The 12,773-nt window shown below is 35.6% G+C and overlaps 1 protein-coding gene across 4 annotated transcripts in view; it reads right to left on the bottom strand.

The window, feature by feature from the left end:
- The window catches only part of GRID2 (glutamate ionotropic receptor delta type subunit 2), a 695,953-nt gene that overhangs the window by 466,802 nt on the left and 216,378 nt on the right, over positions 1–12,773 (bottom strand). The gene's annotated exons all lie outside the window — the stretch shown is intronic.

Here is a 12,773-nt window from a genome sequence, read left to right as displayed (position 1 = left end):
AGAGCATTGGTTACATTAGAGGATTTTTAAACTAAACTGACTTACAAAACTAAGTGGATTTTAATTTCAGATTGCTATAAAGAAAGGCAGCAAAGTCTTTCAGAACTGTGCAATTCATGTCACTTTCTCTCTGCCTGACGTACATTAATTGGGTATTAGCCAAGGGAAGAGTACACAACACTTTAACCTAGTGTCAGTAATAGCCAAAGCAGGGTTCCTATGCTTTGCCAGTGAAAGTTGCTGCTAAGAAAAAACTGCAAAGAACACTAATAACCTATGAACATACTTATTTTCTCTTACATGTATCACAACCCTTAATGTACCTACCATAGGACAGAGAAAAACTGTTGCAGGGTAAAAGGGCAGAGAGGAAAGTACAGGTCCAAGGAAACAATGCAAAAGTAAAATACTGGTCTCAGTGGTGTTAATTTAATGCTTTTCTGCCTCTAATAGGATCGATTCATTTCACTGTAGTAAGTTTGCAAGACTGAAAGAGTTACGAATTCATCCCTTCCTAGCTTCTCAGTATGTAATATACACATGTATATTTTTCATTTCAGTGATTTTCAATCACAACATTTTGCTCTTTGTCTTATTTTTTTGAAATCTGATATATAATACATAGCTTGCAGCTAAATATTTTTCTATAATATGATTTGCTAACAGTCTTTTCAACAGAGCTTTTCCATTGCTTCTGCTCAAGGAAGAATATTTTGCCTCAAAAATCTTTTTTTTGGTCTGCTATTGGAATGGTCACCATAGAAAAGAAATCTGAAAATGAAGAGACTTCCAAAACAAAGAATATTAAGAAATACAGTTGAATATTTAGATATTATATGACAAGACACATCTTAATGTCATATTTACATAATCTGTCTGTAGATAAAGGTAGTAAAAGTCATCTTTTATCTGAACTTTTTATTGACCTTCAAGCAGTGATGTAAAAACAGTAAAAACTTCATGGCATTATTAAAATGAAGGTGAGCTGAATGCATAAAACCTTGTGATAATCAGTTACTGCAAAAAAACATTCAGTATCAGGCTTCTGGCTAATATTTACCTAAACTTTTTCCCCTATCTCAGTATATTTAGATTACTGATGGCTGAATGCCCTTCTGAAGAGGACCCTACTTCTTGCTTGGCCTTAAAGCTCTTTAAGAATTGAGGTAAATATTTATTCTTGGAGTAATTCTATGAATAAGTATGATTTGAACTATTTACTTGTGACACCAGTAAACTTCACTGCAGCCTAAGAGTATTTTATCACTGGATATCTTCAAAAAAGGTTGAACCTAGGAAAGTGATACACCCTGATGGTAAAACCTTTGACTGTCAGCATTCTGCACCACTCTTAAAGGTACATGTTGGTCTGTAGGCTGCATGACCGTATATTTGTGAGCATAAATCTAATCTATTCCAAGAAAAAAGTAAATCTCCCTAACAAATTCTTCACCAAGAACAGACTAAAGCTATGGGAAAGACAAATCTGTCTGCCAAATGGAATAAAATTTTTCTAGCGCAAACTTCATTTTATTTATATAAAGTCTATAAATCTTGTCCTACAGGGAAATCCAACAAGGATTAGACTATTACTCTCTTGAAAAAGTAATGTCATAAATGTACAAGAATGGAAGAAGCATCAGCTTGGAGACACTATCAGTACCACTCTCAGAGCAAGGAATTATTTTACCATAATAAAATAGCACTGGATAAACAACAACGTCAGTGGATTATTATTTTGGGTAGGCAGAACACTGAGAGACTGAGGATTAATTAATATGAGCTAAATTAGTGCACCATGTACAGGTTTTTGTTAAACATTGCTTATGTCAAATCTCTCCTCTTAAAAAGAACAAAACTCACAAAAAACAAATTGTTTTTGTGCTTATAGCAGTAGATTGAGAAGAGAAGGCAATCTTATCCTTCTTAGTCTTATCACACTTTTGCCAGTAAAACATCTGCTAAATTTGCAGCATAAAAGAAGTCCATCGATAATGTTTTGTTGAACTCCTTAAGTTAGTAAGCTTATTGTTTATAAATTGTCTAAAATAGTATAAGTCACTAACTGATCACCAGTGAGCACTCAGTCTGCAAAATTACTGTGACTCTTTCTTATCATACATATTGCTGCACTGACAATATCTGGGCCGGTCAATATTGAAAGCATATTCTAGTATTACCATTACCACCTCATTCAGAAAAAACAGGAGGATGTTCTCCACTCATGATGGTGATAACACCTAACATAGCCTCTTGAGCTGCTTTTGCATTTTTATATGATGTACCATAAAAATCCCTGATCACCTGGGACGGCACCCCTGCAAAGTGACCCTTAGGTCATACCCCTTAGGTTTTCTGTGAAAGGCAACCTGTGTGCAACAGCAGCAGAAATGGAGGGTTTGTGCACATAGCGGAATCAGGACACTGCTGGATGCACAGCTGGACTCAGATCAGTGGGAAATAATTTGTGAAATGCTCTGAAATACACAGTGCAAATGTCTTCCAACTTCTCTTTCTCTCGAGTAAATATCCCAGAAACATATAATTGCTTAACAACAAAAATCATCTGATAACTATATTACATTCCAAACCCATTTATAAGTACTTGTGAAGACTCTGCAGATATGTGAGATTGACTGGGAAGATAAGGCAAAAAAAGTATAAAAATAAGTGAAGTAATTTTGATATCCCATTATAGCTACATTTTATGGGTATTATAGATACACACATTAATGGAACTGTGTTCTTTCTTTAGGTTAACAATATCCTCTCTCTTAGCTAAACTGTTAGGCATTTGGACTGTACAACAATACATTCTTGTACAGTAAAATATTCCAATACTAATGCAGTATCCCTGTTTGTTTTCTGATATCTATGGAGGAAAAATAAACTCCCAGAAGAGAACAAAAACAGTAACTCATTTCACCAAGGTCATAATCTACAAGGGTTTTAAATATAAACCTGCTCTGAGGTCTGCAGCACTAAGCACAATGGCTATCTGGCCTTGAATTAAACAGCTTATACATCCAGCAATTGAGCTGATAAACCAGACATGATTACAAAAAAAAAAGAGGGCTAACTAGCTTCTAGCTCTAATATAATACAAAAAGCATGAGAGAAAAAAAAGTATAATTTCTATTGTTTTTAATGAACCTGTAGCAAAAGTTGAAAATGTAAAATTTGGTGTGATTGCATATGTGAGATGGAGAGACCAGTTCAGATAACTGAGGAACACCACAGACCACAAATTAATTATTTTTTCTGAAATTTAAGAAGTTCAGCTTAGACATTTTTTCCCCTTGACTGATTTTCCCAAGAGAATTGAAATTTGAAGAGAGAAAATGATAAACATGATCGAAGAATTCAGCATTGACACTTATTTGATCTGGTGCTGAGAATAGGCTGCTTTTGAAGGGGCTGTGTAATTTCCCATATAAAAGGATAGAGAATGAGCAAAATGAGAAGCATACAGTTCTTAATATGTTTTTCCTTCCAGAGTATGAGAGGATTCAGCCCTTGTAGACACTTATAAATACCCTGTTTAAAATGAAAATACTAAACAACACTGATCACCACCAACCTAGCAATACCAAGAAAGAAGTGAAAAAGCAGCTCAAAGTGCACAGGGGAGATAGAAAACTCAGGCTGAAAGGGTCACTGAGAACCAGACTGTAGGTTATGAACTAATCTTTGAAGATTCAAATGCACCCTCTAACTCAGGCAAATAGATTATCATTATCTACTCTAGATATTTGTTTCTTATTGAGAAGCTCCATTCCTTGCAGCATATATTTTAATCTTTTCCAGAAACGTATCTTCATGCTTCCATTGGTTTCAAAGAGAGCTACTGTACATTATGCACGACTTATATAGGAAAACTCCATAACTAAATGTTCATTGCTACCACTTGTATGGGTTGCTGCTAACAATATAGAAATTTTCTTTTGTTTATTTTTCTTAGGTCTCAGATTAGCTTGCCACATTCCAATCGAACAACCACATGTGGACCTCAGCCATGGAAAAGGGGGAAAAAGCCCCAGTATTACTGACTATATTACGATCTGTTAAGAATATCAAAGTGCATAAGTTTCTTAAGGTGAACTTCTGATAAAAGCTGACAGAGGTCACTTTCTGTTTGGATTGTGAAATGATGTTACTTTAGCAGTGACCTTGCAAACGCACTTTACTAACAACGTATGCTGGGAAAGAGAATATGCTTGACTAGTTTTTCTTCTTTGATTTCTATCATGTTCGTTTTAAACTTGAGGAGGCCATGTGCTTTAGCATACATTGTTTCTATTTTCCCACTGCCATTCTCCTAAATATCACTACTTTTGGCAGTACCAGGCTCCTCCCATTTCCTTCAAAGTCAGAGGTGCTGTTTGCTGTATGAGAAAGCAGTAAACACAACTTCTCAGCATTCGCGCAGTTGAAGTGCTGACTGCTGTGAGATGCCAGGTAAATCACTCAGGCTCCTCCCTGTCTCATGCTCTCCACCCACACAATGGCAATAATTCTCTGTACCTGGTTCAAGTGCCACAGAGATTAAGTAGGATTTATTGGGAATGGCCTTTTTGTTCCAAGGACAAAATTAGCTCTGCATCTTAAACTGACATTTTGGTTGATTAGGGGGCTTTGTCGCACTGCTGTGAGCTGCTATTAAGTATGTGCTTTAATACAATTCTAATGTGAAGTGTACCAAATTTGCTGTCATTTCATCAGTAAGAAGCATGCAACAGCTTCAGTCACTGCAATCCTCTAGCTTCAAAGAGCAATTTGGCAGTCCATGGGAAAGAAGGGACAATATTCTTGCGTGTGTATGAAACAGCTGCCTTTTTGATGTTTCCCCGAGGGAATGAATGGAGCACATGAGTTCTTGAACGTACACATGCTCCACTGACCCAACCAACAGCAGAGATTTTTTTATTTCTAAATTTAACTTTTGCTTTAAATGTTAATTCAATGTTTTTCTACTGCATGTAAGAACAGTTTCATTTTTTACAGAACCTTAAGTATGGATACCTATTTCCTTAGAATAAGACCATTTAAAAATGGCTCTGCCAAAGAACAGTATTGACCCAAAAAACACATAAGACCAGCAGATATAGGGGGAAAAAAACCCACAGAAGCAGAAAAACTAAGGAATAAACAACAGATAAACAGCACCACAAAAAGTGCATCATAAAGGCTTTCTTTCCTAAACAAGGAGAGATAAAAATAGGCTAAAAAGAAAAATTTTTCAAAAGAAATGTATAGCATTTGGGCTTTTTTTAAATGTGTAAGTAAAATTCAGGTGTACTCTGCTGATTGGTGATACTAATTCAGAACACACAGGAAACAAATGGCTTGTATCCAAAATAAAATGAAATATAAGTGTTACCTCTTGGCAAAAAAATCACAATGTAGTCTAGAAAAAAAACATGCTAATTCACTCTGAGAATGGTATGCCAAATTAAAATAGTTACTTTCTGGTATCGTTATGATGAGACAGGAATCTAATGTCTCCATAACATTATAGAACAGTGATAAGCTTTATTGGCAAAGCTTCCACTATGTTTACTGTAAAATTGTCAGTTTGTTCTTTTCTGGAGATAGCAAGACAGTTTGTGTATGATTCAAAGACACACAACCTTTGACTGATAACTTATTGTATTAGTTTTGGTGAGTTTTTCTTTAAGGAACAGACAGTGTTCTGATGCTATCGAGCTTTTCTCTCCCCCCTGCAAGACAATCAAAATACTTTTCACTATGGAAACAAAACTGATAAAGTCAAAACACACTTTTAAATTACATTATCCAGTTCCAGATACAATAAAGGGGGAGAAAGGTGATAAATACATCATAATTCACAACAACATCGTTCAAATTTAAATTGCCTAAATTAATCTGCTGAAATGTATACTAGCTTATACATGGTCCTTTAAGCCATGGTATGACTTTAAAAAGCAGTTATAAGAAAAGAGAGCTTTGAGGTAAGTTTTGTGTGGAGTAATTAATTATCTATAATTTCACTTTCTTTGCATGACTGGCTCTATAAAGTTTGGCTAATGCAGTTATAGCTATATTTCTCAAATTAGTTCTTAATTTCCAAACGGACCACCCACCACTTTGTTACTATGATTTAGTACAGCTAATAAATAAGATGACAAGCTACTCGGAGCAGGAGTCACCTTATTATTTGTGTAAAACCTGGGCACAATAATAACAATAAAAAAAGAAAAAAAAAATTATCTATTCATCTCGGTCTGTTCAGATGAGCCAGTAAGAACTGTGGTCTTGTGCAGACTTTTATTTTCAAAGCTTCAAATATTCCCAAGGTTCAATGTATATTAAGAAATTAAACTGGAGCTGTTTGATTGTGGATGAAATGAGGTTCGGTTATTAATCATGCTACAAAAAATAGACAGTGTGCGAATTCCTGGTCAGATAACTAGTCTGAGGCTTTGGAGTAGAATAGAGCAATGATGAACAGTTGTGTAGAATTGTAGCTGCAACTTTAAGTGACTTTTAGTGCTTACTGATAACCAGAATTGCCACCCAAATTACACATTACCACTGAGCAGTTCAATATGCCTACGATCTGCTTGACAGTTATTTCAACACGTCTACAAATTATTACGTGAATTCAGATATTTTTAATTCTAAACAGTGAAATAAATTTTGTGATATGAAAATCTTACAGCCATAATACTACTAGGTGGCTCTCAAGCACTTTTCCTTTCTCAATCTCAAAATATATTAAAAATAAGTCTAAGTTTTGAAACGTCATCATTATTCTTTTTAGTAGCTTTCAGCAGTAGGGCGACATCCAGTCAAAAACTAGGAGTCAGCATTGGTTTATATAAGGAGGACAGCTATATATGGAATATGTCTGAAAATAGCCAATCACCATAAAAAAACCACCATCAGAAAGGCACCTACAGATACACATACAGGATGGGGATCCAAGGAGATCCTGGTGTTCCTCTTTCCAGCTTTCATCAACTTAAAGAATCCACAGTAATGTAAGGACAGTGTAAAACATCAGCAGTTGATGTAAATAACTGAAACAAAGAATCAATTAGATTGGAAAAGACCTCTGAAATCATCCAGTCAGATTATCCATTGCCCATTAAGTAGCTATGCAGGCAATGTATAGAGAGCATCTCCACTAGGGGAGAAAATGTCTTCCTGCACTCCACTCAAACTCTGCCAGACTCTGCACAAAAGGGCCCCACCTTGCCTCAAGTCAGGCTGGGTCTCCTTGTGCCTGGATCACTTCAGACAAAAGGTAATGGAGTGAATCTTTCTTGCTGCATTCAATATATAAAAGGAAACCTCCTCTATGCAGGTATTTCTAAAAGTTTTGCAGTAAACTCAAGCTATAACTTGGAACCACTAAAAAGCACCTGTAAAGGCAGACTTACAGATCTGTTTACTTCATAGGTTTTGATGCTGAGTGCTCTAAAACCATGCCATAAAACTGAGCTCACCTCACCATTATATCCCCCACAACTTCTAATGTAAAAACTAGAAGGCAGCGAAGAATACTTGGCCTTCTTAGCAGGAGTTTTGCCAACGTCCACCACTTATATCCAACACAGTTTTCCTCCCCTAACATAATGGTGTTACAGTCTTGCCCTCCTCCAGATCCATTATACTTGAATATTGTTAATGGTTACTTGGGCTACAAGCAATTTTTCTGAGTACTTTCAATGACTAATAGTTAAAGTGACATAAGAATCACAGAATCACAGAATATGCTGAGTTGCAAGAGCCCCACAAGGATCATCGAGTCCAACACCTAACCCTGCCCAGGACCATCCCCAAGATAAGCATTGTCCAAATGCTTCTTGAACTCTTGGTGCTGTGACCACTTCTCTGGGGAGCCTGTTCCATTGCCCAATCACTCTCTGGGTGAAGAATCCTTTTCTAATACTCCCCACATATTAGCCATTCAATTTTAAAGTTGTCAGGTACGATGTGAGATATCACAACTCATGTATTTAGATGACAGCTAAGCAAACAGAAGATTAACATGATGTGCCAGTGTTTAAAGCAACAAGACAAAGAGGACACAAAAAATTTTACATTTTTTCAAAAATAAAAACATGAAAAGGACATACGTTAATATCTCTGTGTACAGTTTACAAGAACACGTGATTTGACTAAGGGGTTTTTTTAAAAGAGTGAGAAAAGATGCAAGTTTCAGTGGGAGGTGGAGTTCCCCAACAACTGAAAGTCAAGCCTTTAATTTTCAAATTATCAGCATTTTTTTTTGAAAAAATTAGTTATGTTTTAAAATCTAGAATTTTTTTTCAAACACAGTCATCATGTTTAAATTTTCAACTCCCTTTTCCAGTCCTCTTCTCTCATCAATTATATTTTCTTCTATTTTCCTACTTTACAGAGAAGACTACTTTGAGGCCACTTATGCACCTGGACTGCAAGGAACTGCTCAGAGTCCTACTGTAAGGAGGTTCAAATGAATAGTCATTTTAATCTGTGGATGTAAAATAGGCCAGTGCTGTTTAAAGTGACAAATTTAGGCCTCGATTCTGCAGAAGAATTACGCAGATGCCTAACTTGACACACGAGTAGTCCCTTTGCTTGAATTTATTGTAAGGCTAAGAAGACTTTTCAGTGGCTTAGGGTTTCAAATTCCATTTCCAAATTTGTCTTACGCACTTTATTAAAAGACTTTATAGTTTTGAAAACAGAACTTAGTCTTGGTTGTCATTTCAGTGCTTATATTTTATGCTAACTGAAAATATATTGTACAGTACCTTCAATTCATTTTTCATGTCTACAAATGTAAAGGAATGAATTCTTAATACAACAGCTCTTTGGAAAGAGACTGCCTGCTGCAATAAATAACACCTAAAATCAGTGACAGTTGTATGTTGTTTAAAATGAGTGCTGCTTTTTTGTCATCTCTGTCTATAATTTTCAGGCTTTGGCCATTCACTTGGGAAAAACTTGGGGGTTGTCTTACAGACAAGGCTGTGTTCTCAGGTTCACAATTAATAAGACAATTAAATTAAACACACTGTAAAAGTCCCAAAATTTAATATTCAAGAAGTGGGTGAATTAAAGTAGGTAGGGAAAAATAGATATATGTATGTTGTTAAGCTCTTATAAACATCATATTGTCAAAGATCTAGGATATCTCAGGCATTTCTGGGCCCAGTAAAGCAAAAAAGGCTTAACAATTATATGTACTTGAATGCAATTTCAATTCTCTGTGGCACTTTTACTGTGGATTATATGTTTAGAGATTAAATACATAAGGCAGTGCAAAAATTTAGAAACACTCATAATGATTTCTGCCAAAGGTCCATTTACTCAGTGTGCTGACTGTGATGTGCAAAGATGCAAGTACTGGAAAACTGATACCTCCCCTCAGCACATCCCATTGCTTTTGAAAATCAAAGATTTAGAGGTCTCAAGAGCAAACATCATGTAAGTAATCTACACCTGGAGAGTTTAAAAATTTCACGTGATAGACAGAGGACAAAGAGTCAGATTCTGCAGCATTTATGTGAATATTTCTTTACCTCAATGAGTTTTGTGATGCCCACAGAAATTCTGGAAATTGAATTTCCTGAAATCAATGCCATTAAATTATCTAAAAACCTGATAAACCTCCAGAAACTTGATAAACCTGAAATACCGACTTCCAGACTGTACATGCATTTTGGCACTCCTCATTATAGAAAGCTTATACCACAAAGAGATTATACTATTTTGTTACACGCAAGATGAGCAATGACACCTCATTCTCACAAAAAAAAAAAAAAAATAAAATAAAAAAAAAAAAATAAAAATTAAGTTTAAAATTTATATCAAAACCAATAATGCTGCCATAGTGAATTAATTCACTGGAAATTCTTTTCAACTTCCAGTTGTCTTTTTGCTGCATTATGAAGGTCGAGGCATCTTCGTTGATGCAGCAAACCATACTGTAAAAATGACAATGTGAAGGCTAAAACGTACCAAACATTTGCCATGCCAACATGTCCCTAATGAAAATCCCTTCCACTTCATGAACTGGACAAACTGTATGCTTCATTAAGTCACAGACAGCACACTCATTAAAGATCAATGGCATCTTCCAAATGCATTTTGTTTTGCTTTAGTCCTAACATATGGTCATAATAATGCATCTAACAGTAAGCTTGAGCACTGATTTTTAATGAAAAATAATGTTCAGACTGGCCCACATAATTTGCTTTTATGTTTCTGACCTTGTTCTGAAATGAATCCCCATCGTTCCAAAACATTCTCATTCCAGGTTCTCAGTTCTCTTGCCAAGAAAGGCAGATGTCATGTTTGTAACTTACAACATCCCTATTTAAATCGTACTCCTTCATATAATGCTGGTGTATGTTTTGCCTTCCTAGATACACACCAACTTCTAAAGAAGAAAAAAAAGAGATCCAAAGCATTACCTGTCTACTAAAGCCAGTGATAACAAGGCACATATTCCTCACAGAGGCACGCCAGGCTTCTGTCTAGTGTGAGAAATGTTGTCATTTGAGGGACATACTACATCAGCCTATTTTACCATCTGTGTAGGAGCTCCATGAGCCCAGAAATTATCACAGTGAAGAGTGATCAAAGGTTTGGCAACTATACTGACATATTTCATTTTTGAATGGAAAAAAAAGTCTCACCACATTCACTACTAAAGCACTGCAAAGAACAAACTCATACATTGGGGTTTTCCTCCAGGTATAATGGCCTGAAAGGACAAATTCTCAGCTTACACTTTCACTTCTGTTTTCATCACCTTTGCTAATTATATATACAGGCAATGTCAATCCTTTCTCCTCCCATTTTCTTCTCTGGTATCCACTTGAAGATGAATGCTAATATGCATACAATCAAAGTAAGAGTAATACAGCTGTGAGACATTGAGTACACTGTTTTAAGTTGCATTTGGAGTCTGCACACAATATTGTAATTCATGGATGAGTTGGAACAGACACTTGTTTAAGTTTCTCCAGGCTTTATCCAAGTTCTAGGCTTATAATCATATTTCTCTTGGGGTAGAATCACACACATTTTTGTTTTTTTCACACTGGATTAAACCACCTTTTCAGTTATCTAGCTTTTAATCAGTCTTTAGGTATTACTTAACCTTCTATTGAATAATTATTAGAATTTAAACAATTGCCTTCCTTTGTGAAGGTGCTGGCTTCTAGAAGAAAAAATTAACAAGGGTATGTTTTTATTCCACATTAGATTAGTTGAATATTACTCTATCCTGAAGTACTCACTGAGTCCATAAATGCTTGCTCTCTCGAGCCTTAACCGTAACTTTGGCTTTAACTAAAGTTCTCCAGTCCATATCTACACCACAGCGTGCATACATTCCTTTAGGCTTTGCTCAATAAATTTACCTCCTAGATTTTTAATTTCTCAGTCTCCAATCCTGATTCAAAAATATTTTTGCTCCTTCACTACAATTAGGATCCAGTACTTTGGTAAGTCCTACAGCAAAGAGGGTGCTTTGGTCACTGATTTCTCATACTCCAATAATAAGCATAATTCTCTATTTAACTGGAGTTCATTGGCCATACTTCTGCATCAAAATAAAGTTGCGCAATCTGCTTTCATATTCATATTCATCTTATGTGACCTTCATGTAACTATTTTAAAACTTTTCTTTCTGTAACCCTGATGCAAGTTTAACAGAATGGCAGCAAACCAAAATAACACCAAAAGTAAGAGCTGTATTTTCTGTCATTTGTGTTATTCCCTGAGACACTTCAAAAATCTGCAATAAACTGAGTTTTCAATCCTCTGTTCCCAAAATCTAACCTGACTTCTAGTATTAACTAGTCAACACAACTAGCAACAAGTAGTCCTGTAGGTCTTCCTTTTACATTCTTGACAGTATCATTCAGTTCTTACTTTCCAAACCACTTACATGAACTGGAAATTTGAAACAGAGCAATGCCTCCTACTTTTCTTACACAGCAAAAGCAGAAGTCATTGTTCCTCCTTATACCAGTACTTGTTCAAAATCTGGGGCACTGGCACAGGACAATAAGAAATAGAATGCTTATATCCTGATTTCTGGAATCTTCCTCCTAACTGGAACCTAATCCTAGTTTTTATCATAGTTGAAGGCATCTTAATTTTACAGAAGCACACACTGAAACTACTGTTGCACCAGTAGTGTTCCACCTGGTATCAAATCTAATTTTAGCTCCGTAAGCCAAAAGAAAACTAATAAACAGAGGTCTTTAGCACAGTTTTCTCAAACCAGCCCTAACCTTTATTTTAGTTATAGTCTAATGATGCATGTGAACATGAGAACCAAAGCATCCTTCAGATGCTAACCACCTCCTTTAATCCTAGTAAGTTTGCAAGACCCTTCAATAGACCTGTCCAGTATCTGAATTCCCAAATTCAGTTTCTAATCCCAGGTTTAAGCATCATATAATGATCCACCAATACAAGTATTAAAAATACTCAGCAGTCCTTTGCAGAAGAGCATAATCTCTGTTCTGTTGATTTTTTAAATATATCAATGACAGGTCCAAAGAGTAAAAAGAGAAGTTACTCCGTCTTCCTTCATTCAAAGAGATTTCTAAGAGTCCTTTCATAACACAATGACACTAAGAAGAGCATCATAAGAAAAGAAGAAAATGAGGATTAAACCTGCTCCAAATTTCCAGTGTTTTAACTAGCTAAACAGCTTTTCTTTTGTTACTGATTTTTTTTCTACAAGGTACATGCCTGTATTTAACATTTTATTACATGTCATTAACATTGAAAACTGG

Source organism: Pseudopipra pipra, chromosome 4, assembly GCF_036250125.1.
Source record: "Pseudopipra pipra isolate bDixPip1 chromosome 4, bDixPip1.hap1, whole genome shotgun sequence".
NCBI lineage: Eukaryota > Metazoa > Chordata > Aves > Passeriformes > Pipridae > Pseudopipra > Pseudopipra pipra.
Note: the sequence above shows the minus strand (reverse complement) of the source record. Positions and strands in the feature narration are given on the sequence as shown.